General features: G+C 45.7%; 1 long non-coding RNA gene and 2 other non-coding genes across 3 annotated transcripts; all 3 read right to left on the reverse strand.

Moving 5' to 3' along the window:
• Positions 1 to 58: 58 nt before the first annotated feature.
• Positions 59 to 6,795, reverse strand: LOC114817979. Its single transcript, XR_003765808.1, has 5 exons — positions 6,591 to 6,795; positions 6,419 to 6,483; positions 5,314 to 5,399; positions 2,738 to 2,779; positions 59 to 172 (listed from the first exon to the last, which is right to left on the reverse strand). It is a non-coding gene; the product is annotated as an uncharacterized LOC114817979 (long non-coding RNA).
• A 2,276-nt stretch (positions 6,796 to 9,071) lies between these two features.
• Positions 9,072 to 9,209, reverse strand: LOC114818082. The gene has a single exon (XR_003765903.1). It is a non-coding gene; the product is annotated as a small nucleolar RNA SNORA7 (small nucleolar RNA).
• A 9,314-nt stretch (positions 9,210 to 18,523) lies between these two features.
• Positions 18,524 to 18,661, reverse strand: LOC114818063. Its single transcript, XR_003765884.1, has one exon. It is a non-coding gene; the product is annotated as a small nucleolar RNA SNORA7 (small nucleolar RNA).
• Between the last annotated feature and the right edge of the window lie 4,814 nt (positions 18,662 to 23,475).

Here is a 23,475-nt window from a genome sequence, read left to right on the forward strand (position 1 = left end):
GACCACAATTATTACTATTATCAATCATAATAAAATAAATTTCCTGAACCAACCTGTTTCTTCATGGTGCTAGTGGACACAGCTTCATTTTCTATTCAGTTTCTTCTTTCTTTTGCAGCTTTCTGAATGGGCTGAGGTCTGAGAAGGTGTGAATATTTGTCCAGAAGTCCATCTGGCAATGATAAAAATGGCCTTGATTAAGCATTTATCACATACCAAGAGCAGGGAAAGATACAAGATGATCACAACCGACGAAGTCCCTGTCCCACACTGGGCTCACAATCTAAGGGAGAGAGAGAACAGACCTTAGTGTCCACTTTTACACCTGAGGAAGATGAAGCAGAGAGGTTAAGTGACTTGTTCAAGGTCACACAACAGGCGAGTGGCAGAGCTAGGACTAGAACCGAGGTTTCCTGACTCTGTTCTCCTTCCAAAGAGTCATCCTCTTGGCAGCTACGTGGATCCCCATCGGGAAGCCTAGACTTTGGGATCGGCCGTGACGCCGCTCTTGTCGAAAGTGGGGTGAAGGAGCCCGGAATGCCCAGAATGCTCTCATCCCCATTTGACAGGTGAGGTGACAGTCACAGAGAATTAAGTGAGTTGCCCAAGATCACACGGTAGACGTGTGGTGAAGCTGGGCTTAGGACGCAGGTCCTTCTGACTCCCAGGCCCATGCTCCATCCACTAAGCCACTCTGCTTTATTGAGCGCTTACTGAATACAGAGCAATGTACTAAGCACTTGGGAGAGTAAACAGACTTAATAATAAAAATAATAATAATAATGTTGGTATTTGTTAAGCGCTTACTATGTGCAGAGCACTGTTCTAAGCACTGGGGTAGGTACAGGGTAATCAGGTTGTCCCACGTGAGGCTCACAGCTAATCCCCATTTTACAGATGAGGTAAATGAGGCACAGAGAAGTGAAGTGACTTGCCCACAGTCACACAGCTGACAAGTGGCAGAGCCGGGAGTCGAACCCATGACCTCTGACTCCGAAGCCCGGGCTCTTTCCACTGAGCCACGCTGCTTCTGCTTAGCAGACACATTCCCTGCCCACAACGAGCTTTCCATCTGATGGCTTAGTGAAGTACTCAGCCATTAACCGCCAATAGAGGGTGTTCGGTCTCAACTATGTTCGGTGCCGTCCGGCCACGTTTCTGGCCAAAGCGAAAAAGAATTCCCGAGGATTGACACATTCCTCCAAGCCCATGCCGGAGGGCGAGCTGAGCTGCAGCCAACATTGCCCGAGACTCACTTGGCATCCAGCTCGGCCTGCACCTGCGTGGAAAGGAGAGAAACTCCAGGACTCCATCCGTATGCCTAGTGGTTAGAGCACCGGCCTGGGAATCGGGGGACCTGGGTTCTACTCCTGGCTCTGCCACATACCTGCTGGGTGACCTTGGATCATGTCACTTCACTTCTCCGTGCTTCAGTTTCCTCATCTTTAAAATGGGGATTCAATATCTGTTCTCCCTCCCACGTAAACTGTGAGCCCCACGTGGGACTTGATTATCTTGTATCTACTCCAGCACGTAGTATACAGCACTTAAAAAAACACCACAGTCATTAGTAGTATCCACACACCAAGCTGCCCTGAAAAGGAAGCAGTCTAACCTAGTGGAAAGAGCGTGAGTCTGGGAGTCGGAGGACCCAGCTCCATCATTTTTGTGTGCGACCTTGGGAAAGCCACTTAACTTCCCTGTGCCTCAGTTTCCTCCTCTGTGAAGAGGGGATACAAAACCTGTTCTCCCTCTCACATAGACTGAGCCCCACGTGGAACGGGGACTGTGTCAGATTACCTTGTATCTACCCGAGTGCTTAGTATAGTACACTCAGTAAGCACTTAAAATACCACAATTATTTAATGGGCTAATTAATTAAAAACCATACTGTCCTTCAGACTCATTTTTGCTCATCTGATTGTTCAGTTAAGGAGATGGCACTAGCATCTGCTAAATTAAGTAGCAGATATGAAGAGATGGATACACCCTAATTTTCAATTCCTTGGGCAGGAAAACAAGAATAAATTGGGATACGGAAACATGAGAAATCTGATGCTTGACATTAAGCCTTTTGCAGGCAGCTAAAATCAAGGGAAAAACACTCACAGGGAAAGATCAATTTTCCTACCTTCCCTCTCTCAAACTCATTCCCTGTCTCTAGCTTTCTTTTTTTCTTACCCATTGACATTGCAAAGCAAGTGGAAAGAGCATGAACCTTGGAGGTAGAAGACCTGGGTTCTGATCCCAGCTGTGCCACCTCCCTGCTTGGGTAAATCCTCTGTCCTTCAGCTCCCTCATTTGCAAAATGGGGATGAAACTCCTGTCCTCTCTCCCCTTTACATTGTGGGAAAGGGACTGCGTCTGACCTGATTATCTCATATCGACTCCGGCGCTTAATACAATGCTCGGCACATAGTAAGCACTTAACCAATATCTCTATTATTGTTACTACCACCTCCAACTCTTGGTGGAAACATGAACGTAAACCAGGAGAGTCTTTAGTCAATCCTCATGCCCTCTGGCCCCTGCCTCTCTCTGCTTTACCCAAGAGGTTAAATTCATTCATTCAATCGTATTTATTGAGCGCTTACTATGTGCAGAGCACTGTACTAAATCTGAAAAGTCCACTAAACTCTAAGCTTCTTGCGGCTAGAGATCGTAGCATCTAATACTCTCCCACTCAACCAATACTACAGATTCACTGGCTTTCAGATTCAGGCAAGCAGATACTCACTCTTAGAGCCTTATCTTCCACCTCCAGCTCTCCTCTCTTCTTCTGCCAAAGAGAACAGAAAATGGCCGGTCAGTTTGAGAATATACATAGAAGGAAAAGGTGATGAGGTAGATGAAAGAGGAGGGGGAGGAACAGAGCTGGCTGTTTCATATTAAGCAACTTGGTCAGTTTACCGATGGGTTAAGAACTCTGGAAAGTTTGACAAGCAGAAGTAGGTTATTTCCTGAATCAGGAGAAAATTTTCAGGAGAGTTTACCAGCTTATCTCTGAAGAATAGAAACGGGACCATCGGATGCCTTGAACAGGGAATTGTTTGAAAAAGAATGTTGGACTTTAATGCATAACAATGTTTAATATCTATTCAGTACTGTATTGTCACTGATAGTATTTGCTGAGCATTGATTTTGTGCACAGCACTGTGCTCGTCCCGGGAGAGACGTATCCAAGAAGAAAAAAATGTCAAGATTCCTCCCTTCGAGGAAGGGGAGCAAGCGTGACAACCGAATTGTACCATCGTGCCTGAGCCTGAATGATAGAAATGCATAAAGCAGGCGACAGAGTTGTTGCTCATGATGCAAAACTGAGGTGAATCAGAGAAGAGAGTTTGCAAGAGGCGGCGTTTAGTAGGGCTAAAAAGAGGGTAGGTTAATGTCTGGGAGAACTCTGGAAAGGGAGAAAATCATTCGGATAGGACCTGGACTGTGAGCCCATTGTTGGATAGGGATTGTCTCTGTTGCAGAATTGTACTTTCCAAGTGCTTAGTACAGGGCTCTGCATACAGTTAGCGCTCCATAAATATGAATGAATGGATGAACCTGGAGAATCAAATATGTGGACTGATGAGGTTCACTTGTGGAGGGGGGAGAATACAAGTTTGGTGGAGCAGGAAGAGAAGCAGCATGGCCTTCTAATAATCAGAAGGACCTGGGTTCTAATTCCAGCTCTGCCACTTGTCTGCTGTGTTGACCATGGGCACGTCGCTTAACTTCTCTGGCCCTCATCCTAAAATGGGGATTAAGACTGTGAGCCCTAAGTGGGATAGGGACTGTGTCCAACCTGATTAGCTTATATCTTCCCCAGCACTCAGTGTTTGACACATAGTAAATGCTTAGCAAATACCATCATCAGGACAGTTTTAAGTATGGAGAAGCAGGCTGGACAAGAGCCCGGAAGCCAATGATCCCACTAATATTAGGTGGGCACAGCTAATGGAGGGCTATTGTTAATTTAAGTTGAACAAACCCTTCACTAAAGTTGGAAAACCAGTAGCCCCATCAGCAGTACAAACCTCTCCTTCTCAGGTCTCCTGCAAAGATAATCGGTGGTATTTATTGAGTTCTTCCTCCGTAGAGTACCATTCTAAGAGATTACAAACTGAAACTCCTCATTTAGGTAAAGTTTGGATAATGTGCTATAAATTCCTTGGCAAAAATTCAGTGAACGTTTAGTGATGCTTAATATAACAATAGAAAGCACAAAATGCATGTCATATTATTTTTCCAATGGTTTTCTAATGAATTCCAATTTATAACATGTAAGTCCATGAGGAAAAAAGTCCTGCACAATAGACGGTTTACTTTTTCAAAGAATAATACCTCACAGCATTATCATGGGGTTTACCTGTACACAACTGAATGACAACTTTCTGTGTGTGTGTTTAAAATAAAAATAAATTGTGGTATTTGTTAAGGGCTTACTATGTGCAAAGCACTGTTCTAAGCGCTGGGGGATACAAGGTGAACAGGTCGTCCCACATGGGGCTCACAGTTTTAATCCCCATTTGACAGATGAGGTAACTGAAGCACAGAGAAGTTAAGTGACTTGCCCAAGGTCACACAGCTGACTAGCAGAGCCGGGATTAGAACCCGTGACCTCTGACTCCCAAACCTGCGCTCTTTCCACTGAGCCACGCTGCTTCGCACAAATACATAACCTTCACTTAAGCCATAGTGGGTGTTTACATTCTGTGTTTTGGCTAGAACAGCATTAGGAAACTGGGGAATATCTGTCCGATCCATTAATCAATGGCATTTATCGAGAGCTCACTGTGTGCAGAGCACTGCCCCAAACACTTGGGAGAGCACAGCATATCAGAGTTGGTAACAGACCGTTAAGCTCGTTATGGACAGGGAACGTATCTGCTAATTCTGTTGCATTGTACCCTCCCAAGTGCTCAGTATAGTGCTCTGCACATAGTGAGCGCTCAATACGTAGCCCTGAAATATGCTCCCCGCCCATGAGGAGTTTACAGTCTTGAGGCAGGCGCTGTCCTACAAAACCGGTTTGTGGGATAAGATGCACTGCAATGTCACAACAGTTTGGGCTCCTGTATGTATGGAGTCATTCATTTATTGAGCGCTGTGCGCGGAGCACTGTACTAAGCATTTGGGAGAGTACGATGCAACAGTAAACAGGAATATAAGCCCACAATGATCTTATAGTCTAGAGGGAATCAAAATGAGTGACTACAACAACACAAGCTTTCTTTAGTCCAGGATTTTGGAAGAAAACAACCCATACATTCTGAAGAGCTGAGTGTGGGTGTATTCATTCAGTCGTATTTATTGAGCGCTTACTGTGTTGATGAATCCCGTAAAGACATCATCGTGGACACTGTATTCAGAGTAGAGTGGCTAATTCGAGTCTTCAAAGACCTGACAGCCTGGAAGAGACAGTTTCCCAAAGAGAGTAGGCACCTGTACAACAAGCAACTCCCACATTTTTTTTTCTAAATTCCCTTTCTGCCCCCGAGGTCTGAGCTGACTCCAATTCTGCATCCCAGACAGACACAATTTCCGTATACGCACGTGACCTCATACTTGTATGCCTACAGTTTTCCCAAAGTGGAAATGATATTGAAGCTGAAACGTTCCGCTGACACCACACTTCTCACCAAATGTCAGCCTTGTGGAAAAAAAAATCCTCTCTGCTCAAAAAGTTTAATTGGATTTTAGTAACTAATGTCAGTGGTCATTAGGGCAATCCTGGAAATAGCTTATATCCATGCATAGGACATAGTCAAGCAACGCGCTCGAAAGTAATTAGACTGGGAAGAAATTAGACCGGACTCTTTAAAGAAACTAGAACGACAGCCCTAAAGAAGTTAGAGTGAGTCTTGAGGAAATGAGACTGAGAACGTTGAGAAAATTAGGCTGAGAGACCTGAAGAAATTAGACTGTGAGTAAATCAGACTCTGAGTCTTAAGTCAGAAAGACCTGGGTTCTAATCCCGACCCCACCGCTCATCTCCCGTGTACCCCTGGCCAAAGTCACTTCCCTTCCCGGAGCCTCGGTGTCCTCATCTTTAAAATGGGGATTACGACCGTGAGCCCCACGTGGACCAGGGACTGCATCCAACTTGATAACCTTGTATCCGCATAGTGCTTGGCACAAAGTAAGCGCTTAACAAATAACATCCTTATTAGAGAAGTTCAACTGTGCTCTGCACATAGTAAGCACTCAATCAGTATGACTGATTGATTGAGCCTGGAAAGAAAGGAAATCATTTAGTTTCTCTGTTCTAGCCTTTGTGCTGGGAATGGCTTGGTTTCTCCTTGTTCAGGCCCATGCCAAACAGTGGGAAGATGAACAAGGGAGGGAAACACAGGGGTTAGACACTTGTGAGGAGAGAGTAGGAAAATATATGGAGCCCTATAGTTTATTTTTTTTTAAACTTACGTACAATGCTGCATTAGTCTGATTAGAAGAGAAGTCACTCCGTTTTTGTCGGTCAAGGTTGAGTTTTCCCTGAAAGAATGAGAGGAATTTGCAACGAATCTTGAGCGAATTAGCAAAACTCAATGGAGTGATAATAATGTGGTGGCATTTATATGCGGTATTTGCTAAGCGCTTACTATATGCCAAACACTGTGTCATCAGCTCCGTGACTGTTGGAGGGATGACTTCCTGAAGAGATGCATTCCTCGTCCATGAACTTCCTGGTCAAGTGGCAGGGCTGGGGAATAAGTCAGAGGCTAACAATTCCAGCCATTAGTGGACTCGACGCTCTTCCTCCCAGTTCACCCCCAAACCTGATGCCAGATAGGACGAGGACGACGGTTAAGACTGGGGAATAAGAGTACAAATGAAAGGGAATGTTTCCTCAGTTGTAAAGTGGGGATGAAATTTCTGTTCTCCCTCCTATTTAGCTTGAGCCCCCGTGTGGGTCGGGGACTATATCCGACCTGATTAAATTGTCTCTACTGCCAAAGTATGCACGTAAACACGTTAAAAAAAATCAGCATTCAATACATATCACTAGGGGCAAGGGGACTACATCCGGTCTGATGGTCTCTAGACCAGCTCGTAACAAATACTGCAATTGCTATTACCCAATCGGAGGAGCAGATTCAATGACTAGGCCACACCGGCTCTCTCCTTATGAATGCTATTATCATCATCTTTAATTACCATTATCAAGACGGTTGTGATTGTTTGGTGAGAGCTGGTGGGCAGTTTCATCCCAAGGCTTGAAGCAGGGTGGAGAGAAAAATAGGAGCATAATCGCAGGCCCCCAGGTAGGCTTTCACATTTATCGCTCAGTTTGGCTTAAAATTCTGAGAGAACCAACGTTACCAGCCCAAGATGCTTCCCAACCAGCATTCGACATGTACCTACTAAGCTAAGCAATTACGGGGACTCCGGGCCTCTACTGTGGCGGTTCTTAATACCTCGTGTCCCAACTCCTCTGACCAAGAGCCCTCTCCTAGACGGACAGCCTGGTTATCCACACAAAGCACTAATCTGCCTCAGTGGACTTCCTTTCCTTCCAGAGTTGGCTCACGATATTCTTCTCGTGGCTTGGCTTCCAGCTCTTGCGCTCTATCACACAAAAATGACCATCTGTGGGCAGAAGTCCTTTAAATGGTAGCATTTGGCCTGCCTGAAGAAATTAACCCAGTGCAGATGAAAACAACGTTTGCAAGTCATTTCCTCTTCCCTTTTTCTCCTCCTCCAAATCCCCTTCCCACACCCCAAAATAGAGGATGAGACAAATTAACAGCTCGCCATTACAACTAATGAGATGAGCTTTTCATTGTATACAATTACAAATTAGTTTTTGTAAACAAATCCATCTTCTGCTGTGCCCTGATAGGTAGCTCAGTAAACAAAGTCTTCTCGAATCATTCTAATTACAGCGAACAGGGGTGAATTTAGAGACTTTGGGGGTCATCTATCTAAATTAGAGCATGTTCCTATTACAAAACCGCACCGCGATGAGATGGCATCCTGCATTATGGGGAGCTTTGCCAAAATTAAAATGATAACACGCAGCGAGGATATGATTCCCTTGAACTTCTCCCGTCATCTCAGGCAGCTTGTAATTAACATGCGAGCATGATGATTAGAGACGCGGCATTTAATACCAGAGACATGTCCTCCTTTAGAACCTAGCAATTTTAATTCCGTCGTTATTAATGTGATTAATGCAAACCACTGTATATGGTGGGGAGGGAACTGAGGGAAGTCAAAGTTAGCACTCGACTTTGTCTAAATTCAGATTGCTAAGAAACGGTGAGCTCGCTCGTCTGCAGTACTGAGAAGGAAAAAATAGATTCCAGCAGAAGAGAATTGGATCCGCTTCAAGCTGAAGAATCCTAGGAGAGATTTCCGGTTTAAAAGGAGGCTGCTTAGCCCCAGAAGGAAATATCTTCCTTGTGGGAAAAGAAAAATATCTAAACTACTAACCAAATAGTTGGGAAGGCTGCCGTAACAGCACTTTTTTTATTATTAATGGTATTTATTAGGTGCTTACTATGGGCCAGGCACTTTACTAAGCACTGGGATAGATACAAATTAATTGGGTTGGACACAGTCCATGTTCCACATGGCGGGGGGGTGTCACAGTCTTAATCCCCATTTTACAGATGAAGTAACTGAGGCACAGAGAAGTAAAATGACATAACAATAAATAATAGTGGTATTTAAGTATTTAATGTGTGTCAGGCACCGTACTGAGCGCTGGGGTAGTTACAATGTAACTGAGTTGGATGCAGCTCCTATCCCACAGTGGGTTCACAGTAAGCGTGGTTTAGTGGAAAGAGCGCAGTCCAATTCATTCTGATCATCCTGTATCTACTCCAGGACTTAGTACAGTGTTGAGCACATCGTCTTGTCTTATGCTGTCGAGGCATTTCCGACCCCTAGCGACTTCATGGACACACCTTTCCCAGAATTTTCTACTTCCATCTGCAATCGTTCTGGTAATGCATCCGTAGAGTTTTCTTGGTAAAAATACGGAAATGGTTTACCTTTGCCTTCTTCCGCACGGTTAACGTGAGTCCCTGCCCTCGACTCTCTCCGGTGCCGCCGCTGCCCAGCACAGGGGAGTTTTGACGTGTAGCGGATCGCCTACCACTCGCTAGCCACTGGCCAAGCTAGGAATGGAATGGACAGGCCTCTGCTTGGCTCTCCCTCCCGTAGTCGAGACCGGTAGAGTACTGGAAACTCTCCAGGTGCGATCCTGAGAGGGGAGCTTGGCACATAGTAAGCACTTAAATATAATAATAATAATAATAATAATGATAGAAAACAGGCAGGCTAATGTCAAGGCAGAAGGTGGAGTTCCCATGGGCTCCAGAGACTAATATTGCATGGGTCTGGTTGGAGAAGCAGCGTGGCTCAGTGGAAAGAGCCCGGGCTTCGGAACCAGAGGTCATGAGTTTGACTCCCGGCTCTGCCACTTGTCAGCTGTGTGACTGTGGGCCTGTCATTTAACTTCTCTGTCCCTCAGTTCCTTCATCTGTAAAATGGGGATTAAAAGTGTATGAGCCCCACGTGGGACAACCCGTTCACCCTGTATCTCCCCCAGCGCTTAGAACAGTGCTCGGCACCTAGTAAGTGCTTAACAAATACCAACATTATTATTATTATTATTATTATTAAATTCCAAAGACTTTCCCACCAAGTAATATTCAGGAGAACGGGTTTGTCCATACCTAGAACACCTTTGCCTGTTGCTCATCTCCCCCCATTTAGCCTGCTGCAGGAATGCCACGGGACATGAAGTTGGACAAGGTCATTCTGGGCAGATCTGCTCAATTCCAGGGACTTCCTGGAGTCTCAGTTCCACAGAGGGGTGAAATCTTGAGATTCTATAATAATAATGTTGGTATTTGTTAAGCGCTTACTATGTGCAGAGCACTGTTCTAAGCGCTGGGGGAGATACAGGGGAATCAGGTTGTCCCACGTGAGGCTCACAATCTTCATCCCCATTTTACAGATGAGGTAACTGAGGCACAGAGAAGTGAAGTGACTTGCCCACAGTCACACAGCTGACAAGTGGCAGAGCCGGGATTCAAACCTATGACCTCTGACTCCCAAGCCCATGCTCTTTCCACTGAGCCACGCTGCTTCTCAATGAATAGCTGTAATTTATTCAGTTGTATTTATCGAGTGCTTAGTGCAGTAAGCGCTTGGGAGAGTACGATACAACAAGAGACACGTTCTCTGCCAACAGCGAGTTTACGTTCTAGAGACATATCTGTAATTATTTATATTAATGTCTGTCAGCCTCTAGTCTGTAAGGGCACTGTGGACAGGGAATGTGTCTGCTGATTGTTATATTGGACTCTGCCAAACGCCTAGCACAGTGCTGTGCACTCAGTAAGCGCTCAGTAAGTATAAATGGATGAATGAATATTGGGGTCCCCGCAGGGCTCCTCTCGCCCATGCCCCACAACACAGAATTCCCTCAGGAAAACCCGGACCCGACAGGCCGTCCAAAAAACCCTCTGGGCTGCATCAATCAAGGATGGGACCAAATTTCTTTTTTTTCTTCTTATTATTTGTTAAGCACATACTGTGTGCCAGGCACTATTGTACACACTGGGGAAGATACAAACTAATCAGCTTGGACAGAGTCCGTGTCCCAAATGGGGCTCCCAATCTTAATCCCCACTTTACAGATGAGGTAACTGAAGCCCAGAGAAGTTAAGTAACTTGCCCAAGGACACACAGCAGCCAAGTGGAAGAACCAGAGTTAGAACCCAAGTCCTACTGACTCCCAAGCCCATGCTCTATCCACTAGGCTGCCCTGCTTCATCTGCATCACATCCGGCTCCATTCCTGGGTGGGGAACTTTCTTCCCCCTGGGTCCCCTATTTCATCAAAAATCTCAAGATTCAGCCTTCAAAGTACTAGGCCAGCCGGGCCTCAGTTTAGGAATTTCTCTGCTGAAAGTGAACCGATCCTATCCCGCTGGTTTCTCCCAGCCACAACTTGAGAGCCTTCCAACCTCTGCTCACTGTGGGAATGGGGGGAGGCAGGAATGGAGGGGGAACCCCCCTAATCTGACGGGAAAATAACCTGGCAGGTACTCCGTCGGATTTATCCACTACATCGTCTTCTCCTTATGCCCTCACCTCTCTCTGGAAACCCAGGCACCGCACTTAAAAAACCCCAATTGATCATTTCATTTCAATTGCACTAAAATCATATTGAAAACTGGAAAGACCTTAAGCCATTTAGAGTTCAATAACTGGGTGAAGGAGATCCGCTTATCCATTAAAATTAGAAACAGAAACCCACTGCTGCTGCCTACAGTCAAGGTAACAAAGAAAAATGCCACCTCAAGTGGCCCTGTATTGACCACTGTATCGATTTCAATGGAAGTAGAAGAACATGAAGTTTATAATATTAGCAACTGCAATTACAAGAGGAAACTTTCTTCTCTAATAGCTCAAAATCTGTGTCTTTACCACAAACCAGGAGGTAAATTCTCTGTATCCGAGATGGGTCCATTCCCTCCAGTTCTTTGGTACCTACACTTTGACCGACTATTTCTAGTTATGATTTGGATACTTAAATTTGTTATTTATTATTATTATAATACTATTTCTCATTTCACACTATTATTTCTCATTTAATCAAGGAAACAAATGTTTAGGTTGTTATAAACAGGGAAGACCTACCAGCCAAATTGCTCCAGAAAAATCAAAGGAAAATAAAAGAACCCCCATAAACTCCCACCCCGATCACCAGATCCCTCAACTGGATCGCAAATGTCTGCCGTGTGACCTTGGGCAAGTCACTTGACTTCTCGGCGTCCCAGTTACCTCATCTGGAAAGAGGGGATTAAGACTGTGAGCCCCATGTGGGACAGGGTTTGGGTCCAACCTGATGATCTTGTATCTATCCCAGTGCTTAGAACAGTGCTTGAGAGATAGAAAGCGCTTAACAAATACCCTTATTATTATTATCATCATCATTATTAAATGGCATAGCCTCTCCAAAGAGGAAGAAATTACAAGGAATTATTGCATTCACCCAGGAATTATAATAATTATAATATTATAGTTATTATTACACCCAGGAATTTCTTGCAGGCTTAAGAAATGTCTTTTCTAAAACACACACCAGGAAAATACAAGCAGAGAAAAAAAATGTCCAGTGTTTAAGTGGAAATGTTTACCGTGATAATTGTTGATGGTAAGGGTAAGCAGATCTAGAGTGCAGCAGCTGGAGCCCGGAGTCCGAATTCTAAAAGTCACCCTCCATCACCATTCCAATTCTCCATTTTCCACCCCACGGAAGGATGGAAATTGAAAGTAGCCCGGGCCCAAGACACACAGCTCTCCATAAAGGCTCGGAAGACTGAAAAGTGTCAAAAGGTTTAATGCCATCACAGTTCTGGACGACTTCCTCCGAGACTTGCAACGATACTCACGTGTTAATGCGTTACAGCAGTTTCCTTGCGCAGCAAAACATATTCTGACACTTGTTCTGTTCTTCAGTTGCAGAGAAGCAGTACGGCCTAGTGGATTGAGCACAGGCCTTGGAGTCGGAAGGACCTGGTTCCTAACCCCGGCTCTCCCTCTTGTCTGCCGTGTGTCCCTGGCCAAGTCACTTAACTTCTCTGTGCTTCAGTTACCTCATCGGTAAGCTGGGGATAAGAGTGTGAGCTCCATATGGGACTGGAATTTACATCTACCCCTGTGCTTGGCACATAGTAAATGCTAAACAAGTACCAATATCATTATTATATGCCACGATTATTATTATAATTGAGGAGTTGCCAAAGAACTAAACACTCAGAAGCACCACTATTTGAAACCACAGAGTGGAAAAGAAGCACATATATACTTTAGGACTTCTTTTTTTCGGACTTGGCTTACAGGCCTCTCTACAAGTCCCTAGGTGAGTCGCTCTCCCTGCTACCTCACCCGGCTCACCTCGTGGGGGCTAAGAGAGTGGCCGACTGAACCCTGAGCTGCAGGAAGAGGGATCTCACTGTTCCCAGAGTGGAGTGGAGGACTTAGAGAGGGGCTTCCTCACATAGGTGGCCAGAAAAGTCCTCGAAACAGGTCCCAAGGCCTAGAAGCAGTTGAGATCCAAAGGCAGAAAAATCAGGGTTGAAGGCATGGATTGAAATATTTAGAACCTCAAATCCCAATCCTTTTATGGCATTTGTTAAGCGCTTACTATGTGCCAGGCAATGTACTAAATGCTGGGATAGATACAAGATAACTCGGTTGGACCCCTGTCCCACATGGGGCTCACAGTCTTAGTCCCCATTTGGCAGATGAGGTGAATGAGGCACAGAGAAGTCAAACGACTTGCCCCAAGGTCATACAGAGGATAAGTGAAGGAGCCGGAATTAGAACCCTGGTCCGCTGACTCCCAGAGGACTCCCTTCTCTTTCCACTAGGCCAATCTGCACTCCTATCGCTAATCTCACCGGAACGTCCTCTCGCCTTTCGGTTTCTCCATTTAAAAAATGAAAAATAAAGGCCTCGCCATCCTGGAGGGCTCCTATGTAGAGAAATTGCATCTCCAGCCACCCAGCTGTACCTGCCAGGACCCCTCTGAAAAATCTCCCTGGCAGGTTCTTTTCATGGCAGTTCATTTTTCCATCAAGTCCACTTTACCGCCATGAAATTCCCTTTATGGTCCCCAAGGCAATTACAAATCTCCCTTCCTGACCTAATATACCTGGAGCCTCCACAACATTTATCTTCACTTCCTCTGCTCTTCCCCACTTCGACATCTGCCGCCTTGGCCTCCTTAGGTCCTGAGAGGCGTTCCCTTTTCCGTCTCCTGGGTATTGATTTTAATTACCTGATACGTCCCGGCCCCCAGCGGTGGGCCGGCACGGGCAATTAGGCAAATGAAAACAAATAGCTTTGGCATTAAGACTCTGGGGTCGAACCAAAGATTCATTCTGAAAAGGCTCTCGGACACTCCCATAGGAACCATCCCCAATAAGGCACGACACACAGCGGAAGGGACGGTCAAATCTCCTCCAGGAGGCCTACCCGGATAATACGATACTCTACCATCGAAAGTGCTGGTTGGACAGGGGAATCCCTGCTGTGGTGGATGTCTCCATCAATAATACTGTCCTCCCGGGAAAGGAAGCCATAAGGAAGCTCCTTTTTAAAAAGCGGGACCACCAATAGCCCAGGTGTGTTGGCCAGCAGTGATGAGGCTGAGACCTAATCCATGTTGGACGACTGAGTGGCAGAGGCTTGATTTGCACTACCTTGCTTTGTTGGCACATCAATCCATGGTATTTCTTGAGCACTTACTGTGGGCTGAGCACTGTACTAAGCGTGTGGGAGAATACATTATAACAGAGCTGGTAGACGCGTCCCTTGCCCACTACAGTCTAGAGGGATAAATGAGAATATATGCACATATTCTTGTTGATTGGCCACACTTGTGCCAAACAGAGACCGTTTTCAGCCCTGCCATTTGGAACCCAGTTCCTTGTGCCATTTTGCCTAAAGGAGGGTAACCCCTCTCCCAATTCCCACCCACCAAACTGCTCATTGCAATGATCTTCCAACAGTCCAAAACTACATTACATTGCTTGAGTCTCTCCTCCACTGTCTTAAAATGGTTCTTCTGACCTTTCCAGCTGGCACCAGCCACCCCCTTTCCAATTCACCATACAGAAGATGCCTGGATATTGTGATCTTTTCCGTCCTTCTCGCACGTTTTCTTCGGGGGACCTGTGTTGCCGTGAGCGTGGCTCTGACCCTGGTGATTTCTCCGCATCCCAGACCTTGGGGTTGATAATCTTGCCCTGATGCTTCGTGAACTTGGACATCATGCCGAGTATGCATCTTTGATCTATTCACCGCCCTGGATCTTGATGCTGCGGGGTTGTCCTGCTCTGTCTTGAAGCCTCTTCCCAACTCTATCGGCCTCTTTAATTGTATTTTCTACCTGTCGGACCGTGCAACACTATCGGTGAACCGACTAGATAGTAAAACCTGGGGACTGCCGTGAGATTTTTTATGGTATTTTTTAAGCCCTTAATAGGCATCAAGCACTGTTCTAAAGTGCTTGTGAACCACCACCCCTTCTGCTGAACTAACCTTTCATTTATTTGTAGGATATTGACGTGACTCCAAGGAAAGTGAGAAGGTCATCAGATTCGAAGGATGAACTGACCCTTCGATTTACATAACCCCAAGGAATGAATGAATGTCATCAGACTCAAGAGGATGAAGCAACCAAACCAAGTGAAGGGGGTGAATCCTTCATTTTGAAACAATGATAGCCCGCATAGGACACTGGATTTGCATCACCACCATCCCAATTAAATGCAATCAGCCAATAATAGTAATATTAATAATTATTATTGTGGCATTTGCTAAGTACTTACAATGTTCCAGGCACTGTCCTAAAACACTGGGGTAGATACACGGTACTCAGGTTGGACACAGTCCCTGTCCCACATGGGGCTCAGAGTCCTAATTCCCATTTTACAGATGAGGGAACTGAGGCGCAGCAAAGTTCCGTGACTCGCCCAAGGTCACACAGCAGACAGGTGTCAGAGCTGGGATTAGAACCCACGCCCTGTGGCTCCCAAGCCCGTGATCTTGCCACTAGGCCATGCCGCTTCTCATTCTAAGATCAGACAAACTAAGGAGGAATAGACAATTCACAGAGCTTAATTCGGAAGGAAAGGGGCAGGAACCAAGATTATGTTTCCTCCAAGCAGTCTGTCGCCACTGTCGGAGAATAGTGGACAGATGTACACTGTCTATGCTTCTGTTTTTTTATGCCAGCTATCAAATAGTGGGCTCAAGGCTTGAACAAAGGCCAAAACATCACACTGTGACAAGATGCTGAAATAACTACCTTAAAGTTCGGGGAAGAAAATGAAGTCAGGAACGAGAGTGGGTGGATTTTGAGGCAGAAAGAGGAAGCGTTTGGAGCAAGTCCGCAAAATTAGCGCCTGAGGAGCAAAGCATTTGAGACCCAATTCCGCTAAATTTTTCTCTGAAAGACTTGACTAAGGTAAGGCACAGAATCGGATGATCTGATACTCTTTAGCCGCTTAAATTGTCTGCTGTTGCCAATACAGGTCAGGTCATTCCCGCTTGGAATTCAGCTCTAAGTTCAGAATCTCATTCTGGGGCTTAAAGCGGTCGCGTTTACTATGAGCTGGCTTCCTCTATTCCTAGTCCGCCCCAGCTCATACACTTCTAAGATTATCTCACTGTCTTTTGCCTTGGATTCCTGGCCTCTGAGTTTTCGCTCATAACTCATCTCCCATCAGGAAGGCTCTTCCCACTCCACTTGGCCAAGTCATATCTGTCTCATTTTCAAGCCCCCAAAAGTCACCTCCTGTGTGTAGCCTTTCAATCGGTCAACCAACCAATGGTATTTTATTTAGAGCTGTGTGCAGAGCACCTTACTGAGTGCTTGGGAGAGTATGGTACAACAGAGTTAGGAGATATGTCCTCTACCCATAAGGAACACTCTCCATTTCACGAATTAAGACACACACATACACATATATAAAATATGACTGTGATCTAGAAATATATATTTTATATATATACACCTATGTAAATGCGTGCATGTGTCTATATATTGGTGTATGCATATATCTGTGTGTGTCAAAGAAATGAGACAGAAATAAGAGAGATGAGAGATAAGTGAAAGGAGGGAGGGAGGAAAAGAGAATTGAGGAAAAAATAAGAGAAACGAAAAAGGGGAAGAGAGAGAAGGAGGGAGAGAGAGAAATCAGAGAAATAAGAGAAACGAGAGAGAAACGAGAAATGAGAAAGGGAGAGCAAGAGAGACAGAGTTAGAGGGAGAGAGAGGAAGAGAAAGGGAGAGAGGGGAAGAGAGATGGAAAGAAGTGTGGCTCAGTAGAAAGAGCCCGGGCCTGGGAGTCAGAGGTCATGGGTTCGAATCCCGGCTCTGCCACTTGTCAGCTGTGTGACTGTGGGCAAGTCACAACTTCTCTGGGCCTCAGTGACCTCATCTGTAAAATGGGGATTAAGATTGTGAGCCCCACGTGGGACAACCTGATCACCCTGTATCTCCCCCAGCACTTAGAACAGTGCTCTGCACATAGGAAGCGCTTAACAAATACCAACAGTATTATTATTATTATTATGAAAGAGAGAAAATGGACATGTTGGCCAAGCTTCACTTGACATCTCTGGGACACGGTTCTCTTTAGAATCACCTTCTGCCTGCTTCTGGGTCTGGCTGACAGCAGCCCTGGACAGAAATCCATCGTAAAGGTGCCCAGTGAAACCAATCAAAACATTAAACCTAAACCGCCTGACAACAGAAACACACTGAAAATATAAATCCTCTACCAGAACCAGCCCGGGAAACATATGCAAGAGCATAAGTGTATGTGTGGGTGTGGATTTAGCTCAGGCAATTGGCGTATCTGTGTATCCACTTTGCTGTGTGCACACAGGCATATATTCCTAAACATCATCTGCCACTAAGTGCAAATTGGAGTGCAAGGTTAGAATCTAGTCTGGGTTGAGTGTGCTCTCGATAACCTCTACTTGAAAAAATAAGCAGGAACAACAAATAGGTGAGGACTAGAATGTCCAAACAAGTGGAGGACATTTAAAAGTCTATATTTCACCCAGTTCAGGGAGCTTCCCTGTTCGCACACTGTGCTTCCAAAGAAGCCGCTCGGAGGCTATTTTCTCTGGGAAGCAAACCTCGGGAAAGGCTGGGAGGGAGGGGGTTCAGCTGGGGTACAGGGGAAACTTGGGTTGTCGTTTGCTCCTCGGTTCTGGAGGGGGTCAAGTATGAACCAGTTTGAAGGACAGAGCAAAAATAAGACTCCATCATCCCCCAAATGTGTCTTGCTCTTACCCACTCATTCATTCCCAAGTGTACTAAGCACTTGGGAGAGTACAGTACAATAATAGACATATTCCCTGTCCATAACAATCTTATAGTCTACAGGATAATCTGCCTTCTCCGACCAAGCCCTCATTTCCTTTTCTCCTACTCTCTTCTGCATCAACCTGAGCTGCTCCCTTATTCACTGCTCTCTCAGTCCCACAGCACTTATGTACATATCTGTCATTTATTTACGTCGTCTGCCTCCGTTTCTAGACTGTTAGCTCGCTGTGGGCAGGGAAAGTGTCTGTTTTGCTGTATTGTACTCTCCCAAGCACTTAGTAGAGTGCTCTGCACACAGTAAGCACTCAATAAATATGATCGATTGACACTCAGTGTTGTGAAACTTCCCCGGGCGATGGTTCAGGAGACAGGATGGTGCAACTCTACTCGGCTGCAACATGGTAACTATATACCCTGATGGGATTTGGACCAGTTTTGTTGTGGTCTTATGCCGTCGAGTCGTGCCCGACCCATAGCGACGCCATGGACACATCCCTCCCAGGATGCCCCACCTCCATCTGCAGTCGTTCTGGTAGTATAACCCCAGAGTTTTCTTGGTAAAAATACGGAATCGGCTTACCATTGTCTCCTTCCACGCAGTAAATCTGAGTCTCCACCCTCGACTCTCTCCTGGCCTGCTGCTGCCCAGCACGGGTGAGTTATGACTTGTAGCAGATGGCCTTCCACTCGCTAGCCACTGGCCAAGCTAGGAATGGAATGGATAGGCCTCTGCTTGACTCTCCCTCCCAAGGTCGAGACTGGTGGAGTACTGGAAACTCTCCAGGTGCGACCCTGAGAGGTGGGGCCAGTGTCAGAAGCCTCTTGAACTCAGATGGCCGTTCTTGACCAAGCCAGCGCAAACAGCCGGGATGATTCAAAGAGTGCTTGAGGGACAAAGCTAACTGTAAACCTAGTTGTCCTGGACATTTTTTTTTTATGGTTTTTGTTAAGCACTACGGGCCAGGCCCTGTAATAAACGCTGGGTTACAGACAAGCAAATCAAGTTGGACACAGTCCGTGTCCCACGTGCGACTCGTAATCTTACTCCCCATTTTACAGATGAGGAAACAGACACAGAGAAGGGAAGTGAGTTGCCCAAGTCACACAGCAGACAAGTGGCAGAGCTGGGATTAGAACCCAGGTCCTTCTGCTTCCCAGCCCGTGCTCTTTCCCCTAGGCCATGCTGTTTCTCACATGGACTGGCAGAAAAAGGGAACAGGAAGGATGCTAGCCCAGACGGAGAATGAACGAACTCTATCGGAACAAGCCGGAAAGCGGGTGGAGATTGAGGTCAGGGAGAGAGGTAAATTAATGCGTATGATTTCAGAAAGGGCCTACACTCATGCATCAAAATGTAATCAGCAACTGGATAAAGATGGACAGGCTTGGTTCCCTGGTATACCCTCTGGAACCTTAACCATTTCAGACCAGTCACGTGGGCTCGGTTTTTGGAAACAATAGAATTTGTTTGGAGAGAACATTTATCAACCCCTCGGAGCCTCTGGAGGAGGTTGAAATATAGTTTTAAAGTCGACTGGCTAACCACACCTCCATTTCTGTGTTCAATGCCGATTTGAAGATGGGTTTTGGGGTTTGAGAATCAATGAGTACCTGCCCACTCTCCTCTCACCAAGAAAATTGATTCAAGGTTTCTTTCAGCTCCAGTCCAGTTCAAACATGACTCTTCCATGGCTCTAGTTCACCCCTCATCCCCTAAAACGCATGCCCAGGATTTTGAAATAGCATAGCCTAGTGGAAAGAGACCAGGCCTGGGAGTCAGAGGACCTGGGTTCTAATCCCAGCTCTGCCGCTTGCCTGCTGTAGAACCACTTCTCTGTACCTCAGTTTTCCTCATCTGTAAAATGAGGGATCAATACCTGTTCTCCCTCCTATTTAGACCATGAGCCATTGGGGAAAGGGATTGGGTCTGACTTGTCTACCCCAGTACTTAGTGCAGTGATAGCACATAGTAAGGAGCTTAACAAATACCCCTCATTATTCTTTTTGACCAGAACAGGCAACCTAAGATTATAGAGCTCCCCTATTATTCTTGACTCTCCCCTCCCAACTCACGTTGTTCCCTTTGCCCACAACTCCCTCACGATCCACAAAAGCAGAAATTTATCCATCTGCAAAGGCCTCTCTGTGCTTCAGTTATCTCATCTCTAAAATGGGGATAAAGTCTGTGAGCCCCAAGTAGTACATGGACTCTGTCCAACCTGATTATCTTGTAGCTCACCCCAGAGTGTAGAACGGTGCCTGCCACATAGTAAGGGCTTAACACAAACCATTGAAAGAGAAAAAGTGAAGTAGCACGGCCTAGTGAAAAGAGCATGGGCTTGGGAGACAGAGGACTTGGATTCTAATCCCGGCTCCGCAACTTGTCTGCTGTGACCTTGGGCAAGTCACTTCACTTCTCTGGGTCTCAGTTACCTCATCTGTAAAATGGGGATCGAGATTATGAGCCCCACGTGGGACAGGGACTGTGTCCAACTTGACTATCTTGAATCTACCCCAGCATTGTGTCTAGTGAGCGCTTAACAAAGACCATAAAGAAAAATGTCCGGTACCAGTGTTTTGCACTCAGGAGCTCATTAAATGCCATTGACTGTTTCATTATTTATCCATTCAGTGCTGATTAGGCATTTATTCTTTGGGAGTTTAAATTGCGGGTCTTAAGTTTCAACCTCCTGTTGGACAAGGACTAAGCTTGCAATTCCCTTGCTGCTGAGATAGCCTGTCTCAAAAGGAGCTTAAATGTTTTCACGGAAGACACTTCGGGATCCATCTCCCTCCTCCCTAGAAGGAATAACTGCTTTTAGTAAGGCAGGTGGATCATCCTGTAGCATCTAGCCTCAGATTGCTACAACACCAAGAAGAAGAAAGCACAAAGAATAGAACGCAGAAGGCAAGTCTGGATTGTTATGGCAACATCTTCCCACTTCCCCTCTGCTTTGGAAACTCCGCTGTTCCTAAACAGAGCAATTTAGAAAGTTTAGAGGCATCGGATGCTCTTTAAACACATTTTGAAAAATATAGTTCTCCGAGGATTAACTCACCAGGCCGCTCAAAAGGGAAAAACCAAATGAAAACAGCAAATTACATCGACAGGGCATAACTCACTCAGAAGAATCCCAGAGCACTTCCTAACCTAATTCCAAACCACACACGAGGGAAAGCTGCACTTAGTATGGAGTTGTAGCTTTCTTTGGGGGGGGGGTCCTGTGTCCAACTTGTTGATGATGTATTTTCCCCAGTGCTTAGTGCAGTGCCTGGCACAAAGGAAGTGCTTAATGGCCTCCCCTAGACTCTCCTCCTGAACTGTAAGGTCGTGTAGGCAGGGAATGTATCTGTTGTAGTGTATCGTGTTCTGCACACAGTAAGTGCTCAGGAAATATGATTAACTAACAAGGAAAAAACTACAAGGAACTATAAGGGGAAAAAAAAAGAGTTCTAGTGGCATTTTAGCAGCTTTCAACCTTGTTCCACTTTACCCTGGGTCCAAATGGCAGGCAATTCCTTGGGCCAGTCATGTTTCAGTTACTTTTCAACCCATATAGTGCATTCATTGTGGAATGAGAAGATCAAGTGCAGAAAAGCCTTTGGCCAATCATGCTTGATAGCACACAGTTGTCTTGATCATTTTCATTTCCTTATGATTTAAGTTGGGAAAGACCTTTTTTTGGGGGTTGGTCTTTAAAACTTCACTGCTGCCGAGGAATGATAATAATAATTATGGTACTTGTTAAGCGCTTAGTATGAGCCAGGCGCTGTTTTAAGCACTGGGGTAGATAATAATAACAATGGAATTTGTTTAGTGCTTACTATGTGCCAAGCACTGATCTAAGCAAAGTTAATCAGGTTGGACACAGTCCTTGTCCCACATGGGGCTCACGCTCTTAATCCCCATTTTACAGATGAGGTAACTGAGGCCCAGAGAAGAGAAGTGACTTGACAAGGTCACCTAGCAGACGTGGCAGAGCCGGGATTATAACCCAGGTCCTTCTGACTCACAGGCCAATGCTGTACCACTGAGCCAGGCTGTTTCTCTAGAAGAAGGTGCCATTACTCTTGTGCTCTTTGGTGTTTCAGGTTTCACCCAATCCAAGCTGGTCTTTCTCCTCCTTTGGGCAGAAAATCAGATGGGGAAATGCCTGTAACTTCCAAACGGGCAGGGAAAGAGATGGTACAAGGGTCCTTTCTTTCTCTGCTGTAGTCGACTCTGGTTTCCACCTGAGCTCCCCCATTTGGTCTCTGTCAATCGAGTGGATTTACTGAGCACTTACTATGTCTAGAGCACTGTCCTAAGCACTTGGGAGAGTACAGTGTAACAATATGTGAGATGCATTCCCTGCCCACAATGAACTTACATTTTGGAGGGGGAGGCAGACATTAATATAAATGGATAACAGATAACGTCCATAAGTGCTTGGGGCGGAGATGAATTAAGGGAGCAAGTCAGGGTGACGCGGAAGAGGTAAAGGTTTATCAGGTTGGATACAGTCCCTGTTCCGCACGGGACTCAAAGCCTTTTGCCAGACCCTGACAGGGCATTCAGCTTGGGCTGGGAATGAATCTGGGCCTGGCTCCTCCCCTAGCACCTCTGGAAGCTAAATTAGCTCTTCCAGGAAGCAGACTGCGATTTTATGCAATGGACACCACTAAATTCTCCTATGATGCAGCAATTATGGACTTGACAAACCCCATATTACGGAAAACTCCCAGAGTACGGGCAGATGAGCACAACCGTTTCTTTCAGAATTGTACCCCTCATGACTAGCTGGTCACATGTCGTCAGAAGGGATATTCACATGTTCCCTAAAGGTCCTCTATCGAAAACAGACACTACAGAAGATCTCAGTGATTTCCTTTTTCACTTTTTTCCTCTGCCAGATATTCTATTTCCAATGGAAGCTTCAATAATAACAACAATCACACCTACAATAATAGAAGCATTTGTTAAGCACTTACTACGTGCCATGTACTATACTAAGCCCTGGGGTATTTAATAATAATGATAATAATAATTATGGTATTTGTTAAGGGTTTACTATGTGGCAAGCACTGACCTAAGCACTGGGGTAAATACAGGGTAATCAGGTTGTCCTACAAGGGGCTCCCATTTTTAATCCCCATTTTAGAGATGAGGTAACTGAGGCCCAGAGAAGTTAAGTGATTTGCCCAAGGTCACACAGCAGACAAGTGGTGGAGCGGCATTAGAACCCACATCCTCTGACTCCCAAGCCCGTGCTTTTTCCACTAAGCCTGGCTGCAAACCAAGGAGGTTGGACAGTTTCTGTTCCCAGGGGGTTCCCAGTCTAAGACGGAGGAGAGCATATATTTAACCATTTGGCAAATGAGGAAACCGAGGCACAAAAAGGTTAAGTAAGTGGCTTCACGTCACATAGCAGGCAAATGGCGGAGCTAGGGAAAGAACGCAGGTCCGCTAACTCCCAGGTCGGCGCTGTTTTCACTAGGCCAAATGGCAACCTATTAGTCTGAAGAAGTCATTACAGTACAGAGTCACATATTCGCCAAGCTTAGATAGACTAACGATGTGAAAAGCACTGTGGCCTAGTGGCAAGATTCTAATCCTGGGTCCTCCACCTGTCTGCT

Source organism: Ornithorhynchus anatinus, chromosome 17 (assembly GCF_004115215.2).
Source record: "Ornithorhynchus anatinus isolate Pmale09 chromosome 17, mOrnAna1.pri.v4, whole genome shotgun sequence".
In the NCBI taxonomy this organism is placed as follows: Eukaryota; Metazoa; Chordata; class Mammalia; order Monotremata; family Ornithorhynchidae; genus Ornithorhynchus; species Ornithorhynchus anatinus.